This window comes from Grampus griseus (assembly GCF_964374135.1).
Source record: "Grampus griseus genome assembly, chromosome: 1".
NCBI classification, from domain to species: domain Eukaryota; kingdom Metazoa; phylum Chordata; class Mammalia; order Artiodactyla; family Delphinidae; genus Grampus; species Grampus griseus.
Window position 1 is genome coordinate 145,970,309 of NC_139017.1, and position 21,948 is coordinate 145,992,256.

General features: G+C 39.5%; 1 protein-coding gene across 1 annotated transcript in view; it reads left to right on the plus strand.

The window, feature by feature from the left end:
• The window catches only part of TESK2 (testis associated actin remodelling kinase 2), a 130,088-nt gene that overhangs the window by 35,153 nt on the left and 72,987 nt on the right, over positions 1–21,948 (plus strand). The window lies entirely within an intron of this gene.

Genomic DNA, 21,948 nt, shown 5'->3' on the forward strand with positions numbered 1-21,948 from the left:
ATAGTGATATTTGACATCTTTGTGTTGTTCCTGACTTTAATGGGAATACTTGTAGTGTTTCCTAATTAAACATGATATGGTTTTGGGGCTGAAGTAGATATCTCTTTTTCTATTGGATCTTCAAAATCTTAACAAAAAATCTCCTGTTTTGTGAATAATTATTTTTATGCAGTATGGATATGGAATTTTTACCGTATGTCTTTTCAAAGCCTGTAGTATGATTGTTAATTTTATGTGTCAACTTGACTGGGTCAGGGGGTGCCTAGATATATGGTCAAATTTTATTCTGGGTGTGTCTGTGAGCGAAAGTTTTGGATAAGATTATCATTTGATCAGTAGCCTGAGTAAAGCAGATTGCCCTCCCTAATGTGGGTTACCCTCATCCAATCATTTGAAGGCCCATGTAGAACAGAAAGGCTGACCTTCCTATCATTAGAGGGAACTCCTCCCTGACTACTTTAGCTGGGATATCTGTATTTTCCTGCCTTCCTTTGGATTGGAACTGAAATATTGGCTCTTCTTGGGCCTTGAGCCTGCCAGCTTTTGGACTGGAACCTATACCATCGGCTCTCCTGGTTCTCAGGCCTTCAGACTCAGACTGAAATTACCAGTGGCTTTCCTGAGTCTCCAGCTTACTGACTGGAGCTCTTGAGACTTCTCAGTCTATAACTGTGTGAGCCAATTCCTTATAATAAATCTCTTTGTCTCTGTATATATTTTGTTTGTTCTGTTTCTCTGAAGAACTCTGATACATATGGTGATACATGTATTTTTCTCTTTTGCTCCCTTAGTAAAGTGAATTATATTAGTAGGTTGCCTAATAGTGAGCTATCTTTGCATTCTTGGTGTATTATTCTTTAATGAGTTGCTAACTTCTTTTTTTTTTCTTTAATTATTTTATTTATTTATTTTTGTCTGCGTTGGGTCTTTCCTGCTGTGCGTGGGCCCTCTCAAGCTGCAGCGAGCGGGGCCACTCCTCGCCGCGGTGCACGGGCCTCTCACTGCAGTGGCCTCTGCCGTTGCGGAGCAGTGGCTCCAGGTGCGTGGGCTTCAGCAGTTCTGGCACGTGGGCTCTAGCGCACAGGCTCAGTAGTTGTGGTGCACGGGCTTAGTTGCTCTGCAGCATGTGGGATCTTCCTGGACCAGGAATCGAACCTGTGTCCCCTGCATTGGCAGGTAGATTCTTAACCACTGCGCCACCAGGGAAGCCCCAGTGTGTTTATTTTTATGGTTCATGATGAATTTAGCTAGTTTGCTCTCTTAGGAAATAATTAAGATTGATGAACTAGGGCAGTGGTTCTCAACTGGGGTCAGTTTTGCCCTCCTAAGAGATACTTTGCAATGTCTGGAGATATTTTTGGTTGTCACAACTGGGCAGGGGGTGCTACTGGCATCTAGTGGGTAGAGGCCAGTGATGCTATTAACATTCTACAATGCACAGGATAGCCCTCCACAACAAAGAATTGTCTGGCCCAAAATGTTAATAGTGCTGAGGTTATAAATCCCTGGTCTAAAAGCACTAAAAAGATGAAAGTATAACATCTGTTACTGAATTTAGGAAAAATATACTTTTAGAAACAAAACAGTTTGGATTTACATTTAAAACCATTTGTGAGCTTCAAAGAGTTTCCTTTGATTATTAATCTTTTTCACGTTTTTAAAAACTATAAAACAGATTAGGGTAATTTCATTGTTTCTAGGAAAATGACTTAGAATATTTTGGTTGTTAGTGAAACCTATTTAGGGAAGAACTGAGGTATGTGTAAGAAGAGGTGACATGAGTGTTTATAAAGTAAGGGAAAAGAAAGTAAAACCAAATGGCACAATGGCCCTAATCTCTTACCTTCTGGTAAGTGGAAAATCTATTCAGCTTTACTGTAGCACTGGCTGACAACCTGTTCAGTGTTTTAAATTAAGAGTGCTTCTGGTAGGATACAGTAGAAGCCTCTTAATTTCTTTTTTTAAAAAATTAATTAATTTCTTTATTTTTTTGGCTGTGTTGGGTCTTTGCTTCTACGCGCGGGCTTTCTTTTTGGTTGCGGCGAGCGGGGGCTCCTCTTTGTTGCAGTGTGTGGGCTCTCATTTTGGTGGCTTCTCTTGTGGAGCACGGGCTCTAGGTGTGCGGGCTTCAGTAGTTGTGGCACACGGGCTTCAGTAGTTGTGGCTCGTGGGCTCTAGAGCACAGACTCAGTAGCTGTGGCGCATGGGCTTTGCTGCTCCGCGGCATGTTGGGATCTTCCCGGACCAGGGCTCGAACCCATGTTCCCTGCATTGGCAGGCGGATTCTCAACCACTGCGCCACCAGGGAAGCCCTTAATTTCTTTTTATACTAATCCTTGTTTTGTTTGGGAATATAATTGGAAGGAGAATTTCTAGGAAGATGACTTTTCCAGTCTCTTGAGATAACTGAAGTACCCCATGAGATACTAAAACACAGAATTATTTTACTATGTATTGTGAAACCTATAAAACCTGGAATCCCATTCTAGAACAAAGTATCAATGTGATTTCTTTTCTTTTTAATAAGAGCTTTACTGAGAGATAATTCATATACCTTAAAATTCTCCTTTTTTAAATACATAATTCAATGGTTTTTAGTATATTTACAAGGTTGTACATCCCTCACCACTGTCTAATTTAAAAATGTTTTTATCATCCTAAACAGAAATCCTGTACTTATTAATAGTCACTGCCCATTCCTCCCTTCCCCCATCTCCAGGCAACCACTAGTATTCTACTTCATGTCTCTATAGACTTGCTTCTTCTGGACATTTCATATAAATGGAATCATACAATATGTGACCCTTATGACTGACTTCTTTTACTTAGCATAATGTTTTTAACATTGATCCATGTTACAGCATGTATCACTATTTCATTCCTTTTTATGGCCCAGTAATATTACAATGTATAGGTAATACCACATTTTGTTTATATAGTCATTTGTTGATAGACATTTGGATTGTTCCCATCTTTTGGTTATTGTGAATAGTGCAGCTATGAATATTTGTGTACAAGTATTTGTTTGAGTACTTGTTTTCAATTATTTTGAGTATATACCTAGAAGTGGGATTACTGGGTCATATAGTAATTCCATTTTACTTTTTGAGGTACTACCAGACTATTCTCCACTGTGGCTGTTTCATTTTACATTCTACCAGCAATGTATAAGGGTTCCAGTTTCTGTAAAACTCACCAACATTTGTTATTCTATCTCTTTATTATTTAAAAATTTTTTTATTATTATGACTACCCTAGTGCATGTGAAGTAGTATCTCGTGGGTTTTTTTTTTCAGATAATAATTGATTTACAATATTATATTAGTTTCAGGTATACAACATAGTGATTCAAAAGTTTTATAGATTATACTCCATGTATAGTTATTATAAAAATTGACTATATTCTCTGTGCTGTACAATATATCCTTGTAACTTATTTTTTGGGGATTTTTTTGTTTTGTTTTGTTTTTTTTTGTGGTACGCGGGCCTCTCACTGTTGTGGCCTCTCCCGTTGTGGAGCACAGGCTCCGGACGCGCAGGTTCAGCGGCCATGGCTCACAGGCCCAGCTGCTCCGCGGCATGTGGGATCCTCCTGGACCGGGGCACGAACCCGTGTCCCCTGCATCGGCAGGCGGACTCTCAACCACTGCGCCACCAGGGAAGCCCTTGTAACTTATTTTTATACATAGTAGGTTGTACCTCTTAGTCTCCTACCCCATATTGCCCCTTTCCCTTTCCCTTTCTCCATTGGTAACCACTAGTTTGTTCTCTGTATCTGTTTCTTTTTTGTTATATTCACTAGTTTTATTTTTTTTAGATTCCACATACAAGTGATAACACATAGTATTTGTCTTTTTCTGTCTGACTTATTTCACTAAGCGTGATATCCTCCAGGTTTATCCATGTTGTTGCAAATGGTAAATTTCATTGTTTTTTATGGCTGAGTAGTAATCCATTGTATATGTATGTATACCACATCTTCTTTATCCATTTGTCTGTTGATGGACACTTAGGTTGCTTCCGTATCTTGGCTATTGTAAATAATGCTGCTATGAACATGGGAGTGCATGTATTCTTTCGAATTAGTGTTATCCTTTTCTTCGGATATATACCCAGGAGTGGAATTGCTGGATCTCATAGTAGTTCTATTTTTAGTTTTTTGAGGAACCTCCATGCTGTTTTCCACAGTGGCTGTACCAGCTTACATTCCCTTCAACAGTGTGCAAGTGTTCCCTTTTCTCCATTTCCTCGCCAACACTTGTTATTTGTGATCTTTTTGGTGACAGCCATTCTGACAAGTGTGAGGTGATATGTCTTTGTGGTTTTAATTTTCACTTCCCTGATCGTTAGTGATGTTAGTGATGCGCATCTTTTCATGTGCCCGTTAGCCACATTATGTCTTCTTTGGAAAAATGTCTATTCAGGTTTTCTGTCTATTTTTAAATCGGGTATTTGTTTTTTTGATGTTGAGTTGTATGAGCTGTTTACAAATGTTGTATATTAACCCCTTATCAGTCATGTCATTTGCAAATATTTTCTCATTCAGTAGATTGTCTTTTTTTTTTGGTTGCATTGGAGGTCTTGGTTGCTGCGTGCAGCCTTTCTGTAGTTGCGGTGAGCGGGGGCTACTCTTCATTGTGTGCAGGCTTCTCATTGCAGTGGCTTCTCTTTGTTGTGGAGCACGGGCTCTAAGCGTGCGGGCTTCAGCAGTTGCGGCACGTGGGCTCAGTAGTTGTGGCTCGTGGACTCTAGAGCACAGGCCCAGTAGTTGTGTCACATGGGCCCAGTTGCTCCATGGCATGTGGTATCTTCCCGGCGCAGGGCTTGAACCCATGTCCCCTTTATTGGCAGGTGGATTCTTAACCACTGTACCACCAGGGAAATCCTTTCCCTGTTTATCTATTTTATATATAGTAGTTTGTATCTGCTAATCCCAGACTCGTAATTTATCCCTCCCCCACTAAATGAAGTGACTTACTTCACTTAGTATGATAATCTCTGGGTTCATCCATGTTGCTGCAAATGGCATAATTTTATTCCTTTTTATGGCTGAATAGTATTCCATTGTGTTTGTTTGTGTGTGTGTGTGTGTGTACATATATATATCACATCTTCTTTATGCATTCATCTGTTGATGGACATTTAGGTTGCTTCCATGTCTTGGCTATTGTAAAATGGTGGTACTATGAACATTGGGGTGCATGTATCTTTTCAAATTAGAGTTTTTTCCTTATATATATACTCAGGAGTGGGACTGCAGGATCATATGGCAACTCTATTTTTGTTTTTTTAAGGAACCCTCATACTGTTTTCCTTAGTGGCTGTAACAATTTACATTCCCACCCACAATGTAGGAGGGTTCCCTTTTCTCCACGCTCTCTCCAGCATTTGTTATTTGTAGACTTTTGGATGATGGCCATTCTGACTGGTGTGAGTTGATATCTCATTGTAGTTTTGATTTGCATTGGGCTCCATAGTTGTGTCTCACGGGCTCTAGAGCGCAGGCTCAGTAGTTTTGGTGCACGGGCTCAGTTGCTCCATGGCATGTGAGATCTTCCCGGACCAGAGCTCGAACCCGTGTCCCCTGCATTGGCAGGCAGATTCTTAACCACTGTGCCACCAAGAAAGTCCCCTGCCCTTTTTTTTTTTTTTTGCGGTATGCGGGCCTCTCACTGTTGTGGCCTCTCCCGTTGCGGAGCACAGGCTCCGGACGCGCAGGCTCAGCGGCCATGGCTCACGGGCCCAGCCACTCTGCGGCATGTGGGATCTTCCTGGACCGGGGCACGAACCCGTGTCCCCCGCATTGGCAGGCGGACTCTCAACCACTGTACCACCAGGGAAGCCCCCCTGCCCATTTTTAAGTTGGGTTGTTTTTGTTGAGTCGTAGGAGTTCTTTATGTAGTGTCCTTTAATGCAGAAAAGTTATTAATTTTGTTGAGATTCAATTTTTAGTTTTCCTTTTGTTGCCTGTGCTTTTGATGTCATATCCACGAAATTGTTGCCAAATTCAATGTCATGAAGATTTTCCCTAATGTTTTTTTCTAAGAATTCTGTAGTTTTAGCTCTTAAGTTTTGGTGCTTTTTAAAATGGAATTGTCTTCTTTTCTTTTCTTTTCTTTCTCTCTTTCTTTCTTCCTTCCTCCCTCCCTCCCTCCCTTCCTTCCTTCCTGGGTCTTAAAAAAAGGAATATTTTATTAAAACAAAAGTTAACTACAATGAAAGGGATTTTAAAAAGAAAACTAAGAAAGTGGTGTTTTGCTTGGGAGGATTCTTTTTTTTTTTTTTTGCGGTACGCGGGCCTCTCACTGCTGTGGCCTCTCCCGTCACGGAGCACAGTCTCCAGACGCGCAGGCTCAGCGGCCATGGCTCACGGGCCCAGCTGCTTCGCGGCATGTGGGATCTTTCTGGACCGGGGCATGAACCCGTGTCCCCTGCATTGGCAGGCGGACTCTCAACCACTGCGCCACCAGGGAAGCCCTGGGAGGATTCTTATACTCATGCAATGAGGACTCTTTCTTTAACTTCAACAGTGGAAGTGTTGGAAGGATGCAGTGGCTGAGATCAAACTAAGAATGCCAATGTCAGGCCAAAGCCAGTTGGTGTCTTCCAGTGACAGAAGGGGATACTATAGGGAAAGACACAGGAAGAGCTGAAATCTTTTTGTCTCCTCTAGAAGAGAACTTTATGTGCTGTAAGGAGAATGCTCTAGCTACCCTGCATTCTAAGGATAGGACTTTGTTTCTAGCAGTTTTAAAAAAATATTTGTTTATTTATTTGGCTGTGCCAGGTCTTAGCTGCGGCACGTGGGATCTTCATTGCCACATGCGGGATCTTTAGTTGTGGCATGTAGGCTCTTTTAGTTGCAGCATGCGGGCTCTTAGTTGCGGCGTGTGGGATCTAGTTCCCTGTTCAGGGATCGAACGCAGGCCCCCGGCATTGGGAGTGTGGAGTCTTAACCACTGGACCACCAGGGAAGTCCCTCTAGCAGTTTTGTTGTTGGGGGAATTGTCTTCTTAATTTCATTTTCAGATTGCTTATTGCTAGTGTAGAATACAATTGATTTTTATGTATTTATCTTATATCCTGTAACCTGGCTGAACTCTTCTATTAGTTCTAATAGTTTTTGTAGTGTGGATTTTTTTTTTTTTAGAGTTTTCTATATACAAGATCATGTTGCCTGATCAATATGAATCTTGATTGCATAGGTGATCTCTTGAGAATCAATCCCCAAACATACATTCCTTTAGAAGATTAATTGAATTTCTTTGGAATCAGCTTTTCTTGTTAACTAATACAGTTAAAATGTGTCTTCTCATATAACAAGAGGTATGGCTCCTTGTTTTTAAGCCCACCATATCAAATACTTTGTCGATTTGGAACCAGATTATATTCTAAAGGCGTTGTTGGTAATGATGTCAGTCTTGAGAGAGTGGTACTCATAGTACTGATTTGATCATCCCCCCCAAAGCCTTGTTTGTCTTACTACTCTTGGGGAGATTTTCTCCTCTCCCATATCTGGACCCTTGCAGTCTGAGTTAAATGCCCATATTCTGTGTCTTCACAGAAACCTATGTTACCTTATCATATTCTTTTTACATCATCTGTTTAAAGTGTCTTGTCATCCCACTTAGCTTAAAGCTCCATGAGAACAGGGACCATGTCCTATTTACCTTCATTTCTCCAGGATATAGCACTGTGCCTAGAATAGAGTAGGCATTCATTCATCCATCTATCCATCCATTCATTCCTTCAATGTACTGTGGTCTTTCTAAATACCAGGCACTGTGAAAAGTGCTGAGACACAGTGATGATTAAAACTTGTTAATCCTGACCTTGTGGAAATTATAATCTAATGGTAAGCAGTTACATTAAGTAATTACAAGGGTAATTGCCACATAAAGGGAAGCATAGTATATTATTTATTGTTGCATAACAAGTTTACCACCAATGCGGTGGTTTAAAAGAACACATATTATTATATCTGTTTCTGTAGTTCAAGAGTCCAGGTATGACTTAGCTGGGTGCCCTGCTTCAGAGTCTTACAAAGCTGCAATCAAGGTGTCAGCTGGGGCGGCCGTTTTACATGAGGCTCAAGTGGGGAACGATCTGCTGTTAAGCCTGCGTGGTTGTTGGCAGCATTCAATTCCTGGCATGCTGCTGAATTGAGGGCTTCTGGTCCTTGCTATGTTTCCTTCTCCATATGGCAGCTTGATTCTTCAAAGCCAGCAAACAAGAGAGTCTCCGAGCAAGATGTGGGTTAGTCTTATGTAACATCATTATATTTAGGTTGCAGTTAATGCTTCTTTAATGTTTTAATTTACATTAAAGTCACTTTTCCCATATTGAATTCGTGTGGAGTAAGTCACTGATCCTGCCAAGGGTCAGGGGGACAGAATCACATAATGGCATGACACCAGGAGGCGGAGATTATAGCGTCCAATCTGTCGCCACACACAGATTGCAGTGGGGCTACAAAAAAGCCATACGCTTAATTTGAAGAGGGATGATGGTTTTCCTGAAAAAGTGGAGTTTAAGTTGAGACCTGAAGGGTGAGTAGGAACTAGCCAAGTGAAGAAATAGATTGGAGATGAGCATTTCTAGGAGAAGGAACAGTCTATTCATAGGCCAGTGAATGGAGTCTGAGGTGCAGTTGAGGATTTGAGAGAAGTCTAGAACGGCTAGAGCAGAAGGTCAGTGGGACGTTGGTAAGAGATGTAAGCAGAGGTTTATTGTCGAGGACCTCATCATCTATAGAGGTCCTAAAAGGTAATGATTTTGGACTTTATCTTAAGAAACTTGCTTTTATTCAAGGGTGTAATATGTTCTGATGTGCATTATAAAAAATTACTGGCTGCAAATATCAAATGAATTGGAGAGGGTAAGAAGAGATTCAGTTTGGCAATGGTCCAGGTGAAAGATGTAATGTGTAACTTGTGGTGGAAGTGTTGTGTGGTAGCAGTGGAGGTGGAGAAGAATGAAATGATTTGAAATACTAGACATGCTTTTTAATTTACCAATTTAAGTATGCTTGTAAAAAAAATGGAGAGATATTTAGAAGGTATTATCTGTAGTATTTGGTGAATGATTGGATGTGATGGTGAGAGGAAAGAGGAATCAAAGATGATTTCAAGGGACTTCCCTGGTGGCGCAGTGGTTAAGAATCCTCCTGCCAATGCAGGGGACTCGTGTTCGAACCCTGGTCTGGGAAGGTCCCACATGCTGCAGAGCAACTAAGCCTGTGCACCACAACTACTGAGCCCGCATGCCACAACTACTGAAGCCTGCGCACCTAGAGCCTGTGCTCCACAACAAGGGAAGCCACCTCAATGAGAAGCCTGCACACTGCAACGAAGGGTAGCCCCCGCTCTCCGCAACTAGAGAAAGGCTGTGCACAGCAACGAAGAACCAATGCAGCCAAAAATAAATTAAATAAATTAAAAAAAAAAAGAGGTGATTTCAAGTATGAGCCCTGAAGGAGGAGCACATTTGATGATTTTAAATTTGGATTGGTGTGAGCTGCTTATGAGACCTATATGTGGAAATGATCCATACGCAGTTTCTTTCTTTCTTTTTCTTTCTTTCTTTTTTTTTTTTGCGGTACGCGGGCCTCTCACTGTTGTGGCCTCTCCCGTTGCGGAGCACAGGCTCCGGATGCACAGGCTCAGCGGCCATAGCTCATGGGCCTAGCCGCTCTGCGGCATGTGGGATCTTCCTGGACCGAGGCACGAACCCGTGTCCCCTGCATCGGCAAACGGACTCTCAACCACTGCGCCACCAGGGGAGCCCTGCTTTTTTTTTGTTAATATTTATTTATTTGGCTGCATCGGGTCTTAGTTGCGGCATGTGGGATCTTTGTTGCAGCATGCTGCGCCTTTCGTTGCACCATGCAGGCTTTTCTCTAGTTGTGGCGCATGGTCTCCAGAGCGTGTGGGCTCAGTAGTTGAGGCATGAGGGGTCTCTGGTTGTGGCATGCGGGCTCTAGAGTGTGTGGGCTTAGTTGCCCCATGGCATGTGGGATCTTAGTTCCCCGACCAGGGATCGAACCTGCATCCCCTGCATTGGAAGGCGGATTCTTAACCCCTGGACCACCAGGAAGTCCCAATAAGCAGTTTCTTATAAAGATCTAGGGCTCAGAGAATACATCTTGTTTGGAAATGTAAATTTAAGAGCCATTTACATAGAGTAGCTGAAGCCAAGGATATGAATGAGATTATACAGAGGGCTTGGGACCAAGCATTGAGGAACTCCAACATTTAAGGGTTGTGTAGAGGAAGGAAGAGCTGGCAAAGGAGTCTAAATAGGACTACCAACAGAGGTAAGAGAAGCAGTGTGTGTATGTGTGTATCTGTGCGTTAGAATGAGTGGAAGAGTGAGACGTGATGAAGAAATTCACACCTAAGATGAACACAGAGTTTTTGTTCATTTCACTGTACCCTGTATAACAATGCCCAACTTGTAGTGTTGGAAGGATCAAATGAAATATGTAGATCACCTTGTACAATGCCTAGTCCATCAAGCTCTTAAAATTTTTGATATTGTTATTTTCTCTATTTCAGTTTTACACAACAGTTCAAATTTGATCTTAGGTCAGCCCACTATTTTTTTATTTTATTTTATTAAAAATTTTTTATTGAAGTATAGTTGATTTACAATGTTGTATTGGTTTCAGGTGTACAGCAAAGTGATTCAGTTATACATACATTCATATTTTTTTCAGATTCTTTACCACTATAGGTTATTACAAGATATGGAATATAGTTCCCTGTGCTATATAGTAGGTCCTTGTTGTTTATCTATTTTATATATAGCAGTGTATATCTGTAGTTTGTTAATCCAAAACTCCTAATTTATCCCTCCCCCACCCCCCTTTCCCTTTGGTAACCATATGATTGTTTTCTGTGTCTGTGAGTCTGTTACTGTTTTGTAAAATAAGTTGACGTGTATCATTTTTTTTAAAGATTCCACAAATAAGTGTTATAGTATGATACTTGTTTTTCTCTGACTTGCTTCACTTAGTATGTTAATCTCCAGGTCCATCCATGTGGCTGCAAATGGCATTATTTCATTCTTTTTTATCAGCCTACTACTTTTTAGATGTGATTTCAGTTTTGAAGGTTATATGAAATCAGATGCCTTCTTTTCTTTTTTTTTTTTTTTTTTTTTTTTTTTTTTTTTTGTGGTACGCGGGCCTCTCACTGTTGTGGCCTCTCCCGTTGCGGAGCACAGGCTCCGGACGCACAGGCTCAGCGGCCATGGCTCACGGGCCCAGCCGCTCCGCGGCATGTGGGATCCTCCCGGACCGGGGCACGAACTCTTGTCCCCTGCATCGGCAGGCGAACTCTCAACCACTGCGCCACCAGGGAAGCCCAGATGCCTTCTTTTCTTACCATTAGTATCATATTTTTCATAGCATGAATGAGTGTTCCCTTCTTTATGCCTCCTATATACCGTGTACAGACTTTATCAGAGCAATGATACATTTTTGTTTACTTGTTTGCCTTTCTCTGTTAGATCAAAACTCCCTGTGTTTTTCATGTCTGTATGTTTAGCGCAGACTGCCACATAGAGGGCACTCACTAAATATTCGTTGCATAAGAAAAAATGTATATATGTACATTATAAGAATACATTAAGAGGCAAAGTAGCTGAGAGACTGGAGCTAGGCTGCCTTGGTTTGAATCTTGACTCTGCCACTTATAAACTTTCTGATCTTGGGCAAGTTACTTGACTTTTGTGCCTTGGTTTCCTCATTTGCAAAATGGAGATAATAATAGTGGTGTTGTTGGGAAGATATAATGAACTAGTATATATGAAGTACTTAGAATAATGTCTAGCACATAATACACCCTATATAAGGGCTAGTTACTATTTCTATTATATATAGTTAAGATCTGTCGAGTTCTTTGTGATAAGTACTGTGTCAAGAACTCATACACGTTATCTTTTAAAATGACTACAACAATCCTATAAGTAGTTAGACTTCCATTATATAAATGAGGAAACTGAGGTTAAAAATATGTAGCATCTTGGGCTTCCCTGGTGGCTCAGTGGTTGAGAGTCCGCCTGCCGACACAGGGGACACAGGTTTGTGCCCTGGTCCTGGAGGATCCCACATGCCGCGGAGCGGCTGGGCCTGTGAGCCATGGCCGCTGAGCCTGCGCGTCCAGAGCCTGTGCTCCGCAACGGGAGAGCCCACAACAGTGAGAGGCCCGCGTACTGCAAAAAAAAAAAAATATTTAGCATCTTGCCAAATATATTACAACAAGTAAATGGAACAACTAGGATTTGAATTCCTATCTACCTAATTGATGAATGGACTATTGCATCTAATTTTGATTTGGTATACAAGAAATAGATTATTTATTAATTTGTATGTATTTATGATATTTCTGGACTATGATAGCATATATAATAAGAGTTTTTTATAGAGTTCAACCTGATTAAATTCATGTGGCAAGTACAATATATAACGAGGTATAAAAGATAAGACAGGGCTTCCCTGGTGGTGCAATGGTTAAGAATCTGCCTACCAATGCAGGGGACACGGGTTTGAGCCCTGGTCTGGGAAGATCCCACATGCTGCAGAGCAGCTAAGCCTGTGAGACACAACTACTGAGCCTGAGTGCCACAACTACTGAAGCCCACGCGCCTAGAGCCCGTGCTCTGCAACAAGAGAAGCCACCCACTGAGAAGCCCACGCACCACAACAAAGAGTAGCCCCTGCTTGCGGCAACTAGAGAAAAGCCCGCAGGCAGCAACAAAGACCCAATGCAGCCAAAAATTTAAAAATAAACAAAATTAAAAAAAAAAAGATAAGACAAAGGCTTAGGTTCCCACTTTCTCTCCTTGGTATATTTTCTGAAATTGACAGCACTGTATCTAGAAATGCTAAGCCATAAGATTAGTAAACTTATAAGCAAGAAGAGCCAGATATCTGCTGTCTGCTTGGTACTGAAAAACAGATTTTTTCACATTCATGGCTGTACATTTATTATTTAGTGCACATGGAGTTTGTCATGCAAACTTTAAATCTGTAGGGTGAACAGTTGTATATGGAAAGTAAAGGAAACATTTTAGTATGTGAATGTTATTTTGTTCTGGGATGTTTTATTTTTGTGCTTGGGAATGTAAAGGTTCTGTGTTCTCTGGTAGCCTTGTTTGCTTTGTCTGAAAAGTAAGATACTGGATCTCATTATTGCTAGTGTTGCTGCTGTGGTTTCAGTGCCCCAAGTGACTATAATTTTTTATCCTCTCAAACTATAACTTGTGAAATTTGTATGAGAGTGAATCTTCTCTTTTAAATGTTGCAATCTGAATCTACAAGTACTTAAGGATTTTTCTCAGATTGTCTATATTTTATCCTTTATTTTTGCCATGACACATGGCTTGTGGGATCTCAGTTCCCCGACCAGGAATTGAATCCATGCCACAGCAGAGAAAGTCCGGAATCCTATCCACTAGGCTACCAGGGAACTCCCAGATTGTTTATATTTTATTTCACGGTTGTGTTTGTGCTTCTCTATACACCTTTCTGAGACCTCACTGTAAACAGTGTTTTCATCAGTACTGCATGTGACTCTTCTAATAAGATGCAGTGCCTGTATGTTTTAATAATTACTGTATCAGAAGAGAGTTAAGCTCTATAGTCTTAGAGGTGTATAAGGCAGCTTTTGTAAGATGACTAAGAATTGGACAGTGAGGATGATGTGAGACAGTACATGTTCTACCTGAAGATGAAGGTTAGGAGAAAGCCTATTAGGTATTTCTGATGTTACCAGTTTTCAGAGTTTTTGCTCTGACTGAGATGTCAGTTTATACCAAGGCCATTTGGGGAACAAAGTAGTGAGTTCTGGGAGTGATGTGAATCACCCTCAACTCCAAAACTTCCATGAGCAAGATTTGTGTGTGCGGTGTGTGTGTGTGTGTGTGTGTGTGTGTGTGTGTGTGTCTGTTTATCTCTTCATATCAAACCAGCTGTTTCAGAATTAAACTACCCCATGTAGTTAGAGAATTAATGTAACCTTCAATATAAAGAATGGAATTAAAGGGTAATGAATGTAGAGAAAACCCTTAATTGTACCATATTACTCTGGCACGAATGCAGTGTTTTTTAGGAATTGAGCACATTTTTAATCATCAGAGAATGTTTACAATGTCAGAAACAGTTAAGGAAAAGAGTATGGACAGAGAAGACTAGAGCAGCAAGGACTGAATCTTCACAGGTCCCTTTACTTGGGGAGGATGTGGAGAAAAAAGAGACAAGCAACAGTTAGAGACAGGTTCCTAAAGATCAGGGAAGCTACCAAATCTACCAAACATGAATTCCAAGGGGCTGACACCATATTACGGAGATTTACAAAAGAGAGAATAGAGAGGAAAGAACTTCCTTCCCATCTCCCACCACCTTTTAAAAAGGAGTTTAGCATTGAAAAGCCTGGGAGAAAGAGGATGATAGCAGTCCAAGGCTTCTTAGGGCTCTGCACCTTGGAAATGGTCTTTATTGCATATCCTTATTGTCTGTCAAAACTGCTTCTTGCTAAATTTCCTGTTGTTTTCCATGTTGCATTTATCTGGTTTTGCAACCTCTTTGAGCTACAGGGGGTTTCAGAGATGGAGCTGTCATGGGGAGGTTCAGTTTTTTGGGGTGAAGTGATGTGTTTTAAAGGAGATTATTTGTATCACATATGTTCTTAAGGTTTACACACAGTAGTATATGATTGTAGCTTTTGGCCGTATTCAGTACATTTACTAGTTCCTCCAGAGCTGATGTGGAAAGTTGGGCTGCTAATTAGTAAAGAATTTTGCAGATGTGTCTGTGGGGTGAGCTCAGCACTAGGTGACATCAAGGGATAATTTATCAGGTAGAAAATTTTACTTTGTGCATATTGCTATACAAAAGTATCTCCCAAGATCCTTTACCTTAATTGAAAATCCAGCTGGAGAAACAAAAACTGGAAGCACACAAGTTGTATGTACAGCTTGGATTCACTCAGTGCATAGATGTATTTCTGTAGATGATATGATATATGTGAAAGCATGTGAGAGATATTATAAAAAGCTGATGTTAATTATTTTTGCAGTGAGGCAAGTGAGAGGGTTGGTTACTTCCCCTTTGAGACCTCATAGCACTCTGCTGATACTTCTGTTCTAGCATGTAATAAACACTGCAGTTATTTGCTATCTTAATCATTCATTCATTTACTCAGCAAGTATTTAGTTAATGCTCATTAGGTGTAGTTCATTGAGCTAGTGCTAGGGATAGAGAAATAAATAAAATCCTGCCCTAAAAGAGCTCTTTGCTTAGGGTGGAAGACAGGAAATGTATTTAAAATACAGTATTTGCTGAAACAGAGCCTTTATCAAGAGCCTCAAATTGCTTAATAGATAGTTGCTGAGTGTGTGAAAGTATGCATAGGGTGCTAAGGGACTTAATAAGGGGCACCAGTACAAACCTTGTTTGAAGGGGTCAGAGAATGCTTCCCAGAGTTCACCCTTGAGTTTTCTTGAAGGGGAAGAAAGAGCTTGTCAGATAGACAAGCAGGGAAAGGGCATTTCAAGCATGAAGAAAAGCATTCGCAGAGGCACAGAGGAATAAGAGCATGGAATATTTTCAGAATGGTGAGTGAAAAATTAGGTTTGGTTCAAGTCTGGTGGGTGCATGGAAAGAAATGGCAAGCCTGTGATGAGTCTAGAGAAGTAGGCAGAGACCCGAAAATGAAAAATTTCTGTAGATACATTTATTTTATTAGTTTTTTTCTCTCCCAAATCAACTTTTGTTTTGTTGAACCTCTTTATTGTTTCTTCATTTTCTATTTCATTAATTTTTTGTTTTTATCTTTATTATACTTTTTTTCCCTAGAATCTTTAGTTGAACTCTAAATTATTTATTTTGAAACTTTCACAGATCAGTTAGGATTGTCTTAGGCAGTATGCTACAGAAACCTGAACACAGTGGCTTTTTCAAATAATATATTAATTTTTTTCAGGAAATCTTGAGAAATTCCTGTGCTTTACAACTGCTTGAGGAAGTCATCAACAATCCAGGCTTCCTCTAGCTCTCTCTTTAGTGTGCGGCTTTTGTCCTTTTGGTTACAAGTTAGCTGCTCTTGATGCAAGCACCACATCTTTGCTTCAGACTAGAAAAAGGACAATTTCATCAGGAAAACATTAGCATTCCCAGAATCCCCCACCAAGCAATTCCCACTTATATCGCCTTACTAGGACTATGTCATCTGGCCACCCTAGCTGCAAGGAAGATAGCCAGATTGAATGTTTTAATTAAGCAGGATGCCACCTAATTGGAGTTACGTCAGTTAAGAAAAGGGGAAAATAGATGTTGGGTAAATAATTAGTATTGCCCACTATGGTTATTTTTAATTATCTCTTTATTTTTGACTTTTAATTTTATTTCATAGTGGTCTGAGAATGTGATTCAACCATCATGATGTAGTATCCATGCATTTTGGTAAATTGTTTCACATACACTTGAAAAAATCAACAAAACTTACCTTTGTGGGACAAGATTAGATCAAGCATGTCAGTTTTGTTATTAAAAAAACCATATCCATACTCATTTCTTGTCTGCTTAAGCTTTCAGTTTCTGAGAGGTATTTTAAAATATCCTGTGGAGATTCTGGATTTGTCAAATTTGCCTTTTATTTTGTCAGTTTTTGTTTGGTATATTATAAGGGTATGTTGTTAGATACATACAAATCATGATTATTATTTCTTGAAAAAATTATTATTACGTAGTGTGCACGCAGTGCTTTTTTCCTTAGCCCACTTGTTTTCAACCCTGTCAGGCCGAATGTTCTTTGCATTATCTGGGTTCAAATTCTGTCTCTGCCGTTTACTAGGTCTCTCATTTTGAAAAAGTCATTTAATCTCCCCTTGCCTCCGTTTCCATAGCTGTAAAATGGGAAATATTAATAATACATATCTCACAGAATTATTTTGAGAATTAACTGAGTTAATACATCTAAAGCAGTTACACAGCGGAACCTAGTATGTAGCAAGTGCTATAAATTTAGGTATTACAGCAATTTTTAAAAACATAACTCTTAACTACCCTGAAATGAAATTGATAGGTAACTTTGGTAGTATTGCTTTATAATTATATAACATCGACATGATACCCTAACTGTGTAATAAACAAAAAGTAAAAGAAAATTAAATTAGTAAAAATGATTTCAATATATACATTTTGGGGCCTAACTATGCTAGAAGACATAGTAAAGTGGTTAGATGCTTTTACCTTCCTAAACATGACAGGTTTAGTTTTAAGAGAGGACAAAAGCCACTCCACGAAAGGGGAAAAATTAAAGAGCAGAGATGCCAGTGAATATTAGAATAAAAGTGTAATAACAGGCCAGACTTATTTGTGATGTGATAAGGGAAAGAGGTAACTTCAGCTGAAATAGGAATAGCTTGCCAAGACAAACTACAGATTGATTAAGGAGAGAAAACAAGGAGGTATAATATATCTTTGCCAACTTTATCAGAGTGTTTCTTTCTAAATGTTCATTTAACTGGAATGTTCCATCAGGAAAAAAAGTTGGCAGAGTAGTCACATTGATAACTTTATTTGTGGGTAAAGCAAAAACACACTTCTTGTTTATCCATGTTGTACTTTTGTGTTGGCCGTGCGACATGTGCAATCTTAGTTCCCTGACCAGGGATCGAACCTGGGCCCCTGGCAGTGAAAGCGCCAAGTCCTAACCACTGGACCACCAGGATTCCCCACTTTTTATTTATATATTTGATTTTTTTAAATAAAGGCTAAATAAATCACCATGAATATAAAAACTACAAATGGATTCTGATACAGATGTGTTATATTGGGATTCAGAAGCAGCGTTGCCATTGGTGGTCTGATCTTCTGAAATGTTGACCAGTTCTTAATGATATTCTTAACAAAACAAAAAAACAATTTTCCTCAATTTACAGGTAGTTACATTCCTAGGAAGTTCAGTATATTTTAAAACTATGCAAGATGACTTTGTTTTTATGTAAAATGGAGTTAGAATCCAAGCTTAGTTAATAATAAATATGTTCTTTATTTACATGAATGTCTGGTAAGACATTTGCATTTCATACTGGACATGGAACAATGCTTCCTTGTGCGGTATTATCCCGTACCTGCAGGATGTCTAGCATCTCAGGCCTGCGACACTCCCTGTCTCCAATCGTTGTTATAACCAAAACACTTCACCTGAAAACTTCAAAGACCCCTCTGAAGTGAGATGTTACAGCCTCCCTTGAAAACTACTGCTTTAAACTTTATTTGCCTAATACTAATGTTGCTATACCAGCTTACTGTATACTTATTGTACACTCACTGTGACTTCTTGGCTCGAAGTCCTAAGCCACTCATCTAATAATTAATTTAATGATTAATTACTTTGTTACAGTTCTTACCTTGTTGTCCTTTTTTTGTTATTTAATTCTCCCCTTATTACTTCTCTGCGGTGGTCAGAGGTTTATGCTTTTCTCCACCTCTAGAATATAAGCATCCCGACTCAAGTTATCCATTTAAATTCAGCAAACATTTTTTGAGCAGTCAACTACTAAATACTAGGCACTTTGCCAGAGAAGAGATTCTCAGTTTGGTTTCATACCACACTGCTAAAGGATGAAGTTATTGCATGTGATTTGTTATTTAAAATGGTTAAAGTATCAACATATGCAAATAATTTAATTTTAAAAATATAAATTAGAGTTGAATTAGAGGCACCCCTATATTTACTGTCACTCATTTGCATGTTAATATGCTTACTTGAATGGAATAAAAATGGATAGAGTAGTAGCTAATGGACATAGGATTGTATATAACCTGTAATCTGCTTTTTCTATTCCAGAGTCTACCAGTGTCTGTTGATAGTTATGTAATAATTGCCATACTTTTCTTTCCTGCTTACCTTTTAACAATTTTTGCCAAAAATCTAGGTTTGTCCATATAAGAAGAAGTCCTGCTTGTCAGAATGTGTGTTTTGGGGAGGCGGGGAGCTGAATAACTATTCTGGGGATAAAGAAATGAATAAGGCAGTGTTTGCTTTTAGGCATATAGGAAATTGTTCCATATGCAGTTGTAAATTCTGTGTCTCAGGGAGGAGGTAAGTTCAGGAGCTTCCTAGTTGCCACCTTGAATTGGAACTGCCTTTAGGTATATTGGAGATAAATAGATACGTAGACTAACAGCATACAATATGCACGTGCTGTAACAGAGATAAATAAGAACAGAGTACTAAGAAAACAGTGGAGCCATCCAACTTTCCTTGAAATAAAGTAAGATTTTCCCAGGGAAAGTGATGTTTCTTATATCTTGAATAATTGAAGGGAATTTGGAAGGGACATTGGGATAGGGATCAGGGGATTGAGGATTACATCAAGGCATTGAGAATAGCATGTGTCAAGGCAAGTAAGTGTGGAGAGGGTGATACCTTTGGAAAGAATTACAAATATTAGTATGTAATAACTAAAGGTAAGGGGAGAAGATGATGGGAATATACAGGGAGCAGAAGATGGATTAAATTTTGTTAAGGAATTTGGACTTTATTCCCCAGGTAGTGGTGAGCTATTGAAGAATTTTAAGCTGGAGAGCAACAAGATAACTTTGCAATTTGGGGGCAAAGATTGCTGGAAGATCTGACAAACTGATGTCTCATGTTGATCTGTAAGAGCCTTCTCAACATCTAGCACAGTGCCTTGTATATAGAAGATGATAGTATTTGCTGTTATTTGAATGTGGCTGAAAAGTCTAATGAAAGATTATCAGTTACTTCCAGTTACTTACAGGCTGCATGCACATACTTGACTGACCTTTAGTTTGTGGTTTGTTCCTTTGTTTGTAGACCTTGAAGTCATCTTTAACACTAGTTTTATTTATTTATTTATGGCTGTGTTGGGTCTTCATTGCTGCCCGCAGGCTTTCTCTAGTTGAAGCGAACAGGGGCTACTCTTCGTTGTGGTGCGCGGGCTGCTTTTTTTTTTTTTCTTTAACATCTTTATTCGAGTATAATTGCTTTACAATGGTGTGTTAGTTTCTGCTGTATAACAAAATGAATCAGCTATACATATACATATATCCTCATATCTCCTCCCTCTTGTGTCTCCCTCCCACCCTCCCTATCCCACCCCTCTAGGTGGACATAAAGCACCGAACTGATCTCCCTGTGCTATGTGGCAGCTTCCCACTAGCTATCTGTTTTACATTTGGTAGTGTATATATGTCCATGCCACTCTCTCACTTCGTCCCAGCTTCCCCTTCCCCCTCCCCATGTCCTCAAGTCCATTCTCTACGTCTGTGTCTTTATTCCTTCCTGCCCCTAAGTTCTTCAGAATCATTTTTTTTTAAGATTCCATATATATGTGTTAGCATATGGTATTTGTTTTTCTCTTTCTGACTTACTTCACTCTGTATGTATGGACCTTCACTCTAGGTCCATCCACCTCACTGCAAATAACTCAATTTTGTTTCTTTTTATGGCTGAGTAATATTCCATTGTATATATGTGCCACATCTTCTTTATCCATTCATCTGTTGTGGACACTTAGGTTGCTTCCATGTTCTGGCTATTGTAAATAGAGCTGCAATGAACATTGTGGTACATGACTCTTTGAATTATGGTTTTCTCAGGGTATATGGTGCACGGGCTTCTTATTGCAGTGGCTTTTTGTTGCGGAGCACAGGCTCTAGGCACACAGGCTTCAGTAGTTGTGGCACTTGGACTCAGCAGTTGTGGCTTTGTTGCCACGGACTTAGTTGCTCCATGGCATGTGGGATCTTCCTGGACCAGGGCTTGAACCCGTGTCCCCTGCGTTGGCAGGTGGATTCTTAACCACTGCGCCACCAGGGAAGTCCCGTGGAAACTTTTAAAATCTGTAGAAAATTGAAAGACTAATGCAATAGACCTCTGTTAAGTCCCTTCAACTAGAATCACCAATTATTAATATTTTGTTACATTGCTTTATCTCTCTGTATTTTTTCTGGCAAACCACTTGAAAGCAAATTGCAGACATCGTGACACTTAAATACTTTAGTATGTATCTTCCAAGAATATATTCTCCTACAAAGCCATAGTATCACTATTTATACCTTAGACAATTAACCTTAATTCAGTAAAATAATTTAATATACAGTCCCTATTTAAAATTTCCCTGGGAATTCCCTGGTTGTCCAGTGGTTAGGACTCAGCACTTTTACTGTTGGGGCCTGGGTTCAATCCCTGGCTGGGAAGCTAAGATCCCACAAGCCTCAGGGCACAGCAAAAAAATTTAAAAAATAAATTAATAATTCCATTAAAAAATTTTTTTCCTGTTTGCCTCCAAAAAGTCTTTTACAGCTTTTTTTGACCCAGAATCCAATCAAGGTTTCATGCATTTCATTTCAGTGGTTATGACTATTAATCTCTTTTAATGTGGAATATTCCCCCACACTTTGTCTGAAGAGTACCATCCAGTTGTATTTTAGATATTCTGAATATGTCTAATTTTTTTCTTATAATTAGATTTGAGTTAAACATTTTGGCAAGTATAATACATTGTATCAGAAGGTTGATAATGTTGCATGTCTTACTTTCGATAATGTTGCATGTCTTACTTTCGGTAATGCTAAATAAGATCCCTTGGTTAAGTGCTAGCCACCAGACTGCTCCATTGTAAAAGTACCTTTTCCCCTTTGTAATAAATAAACAATCTCAGGGGCATATACAGATTTGAATATTGCTATTTTTACTTAAAATTACAAGTGTACATTTTCTATATCATCTCAAACTCACCTGATATGTTAAATTCTTATGAACATATAGTTTCTTATTTTTATTAAAAACAACACCTATTTATTTGAATGTTTACTATGTGCCAAGCACTGTGTTAAGTATGTTATACACATTATTTTGTTTATCTAACATAACAACATCATTTTATCCTCCATGTGAGACAGAGACTATT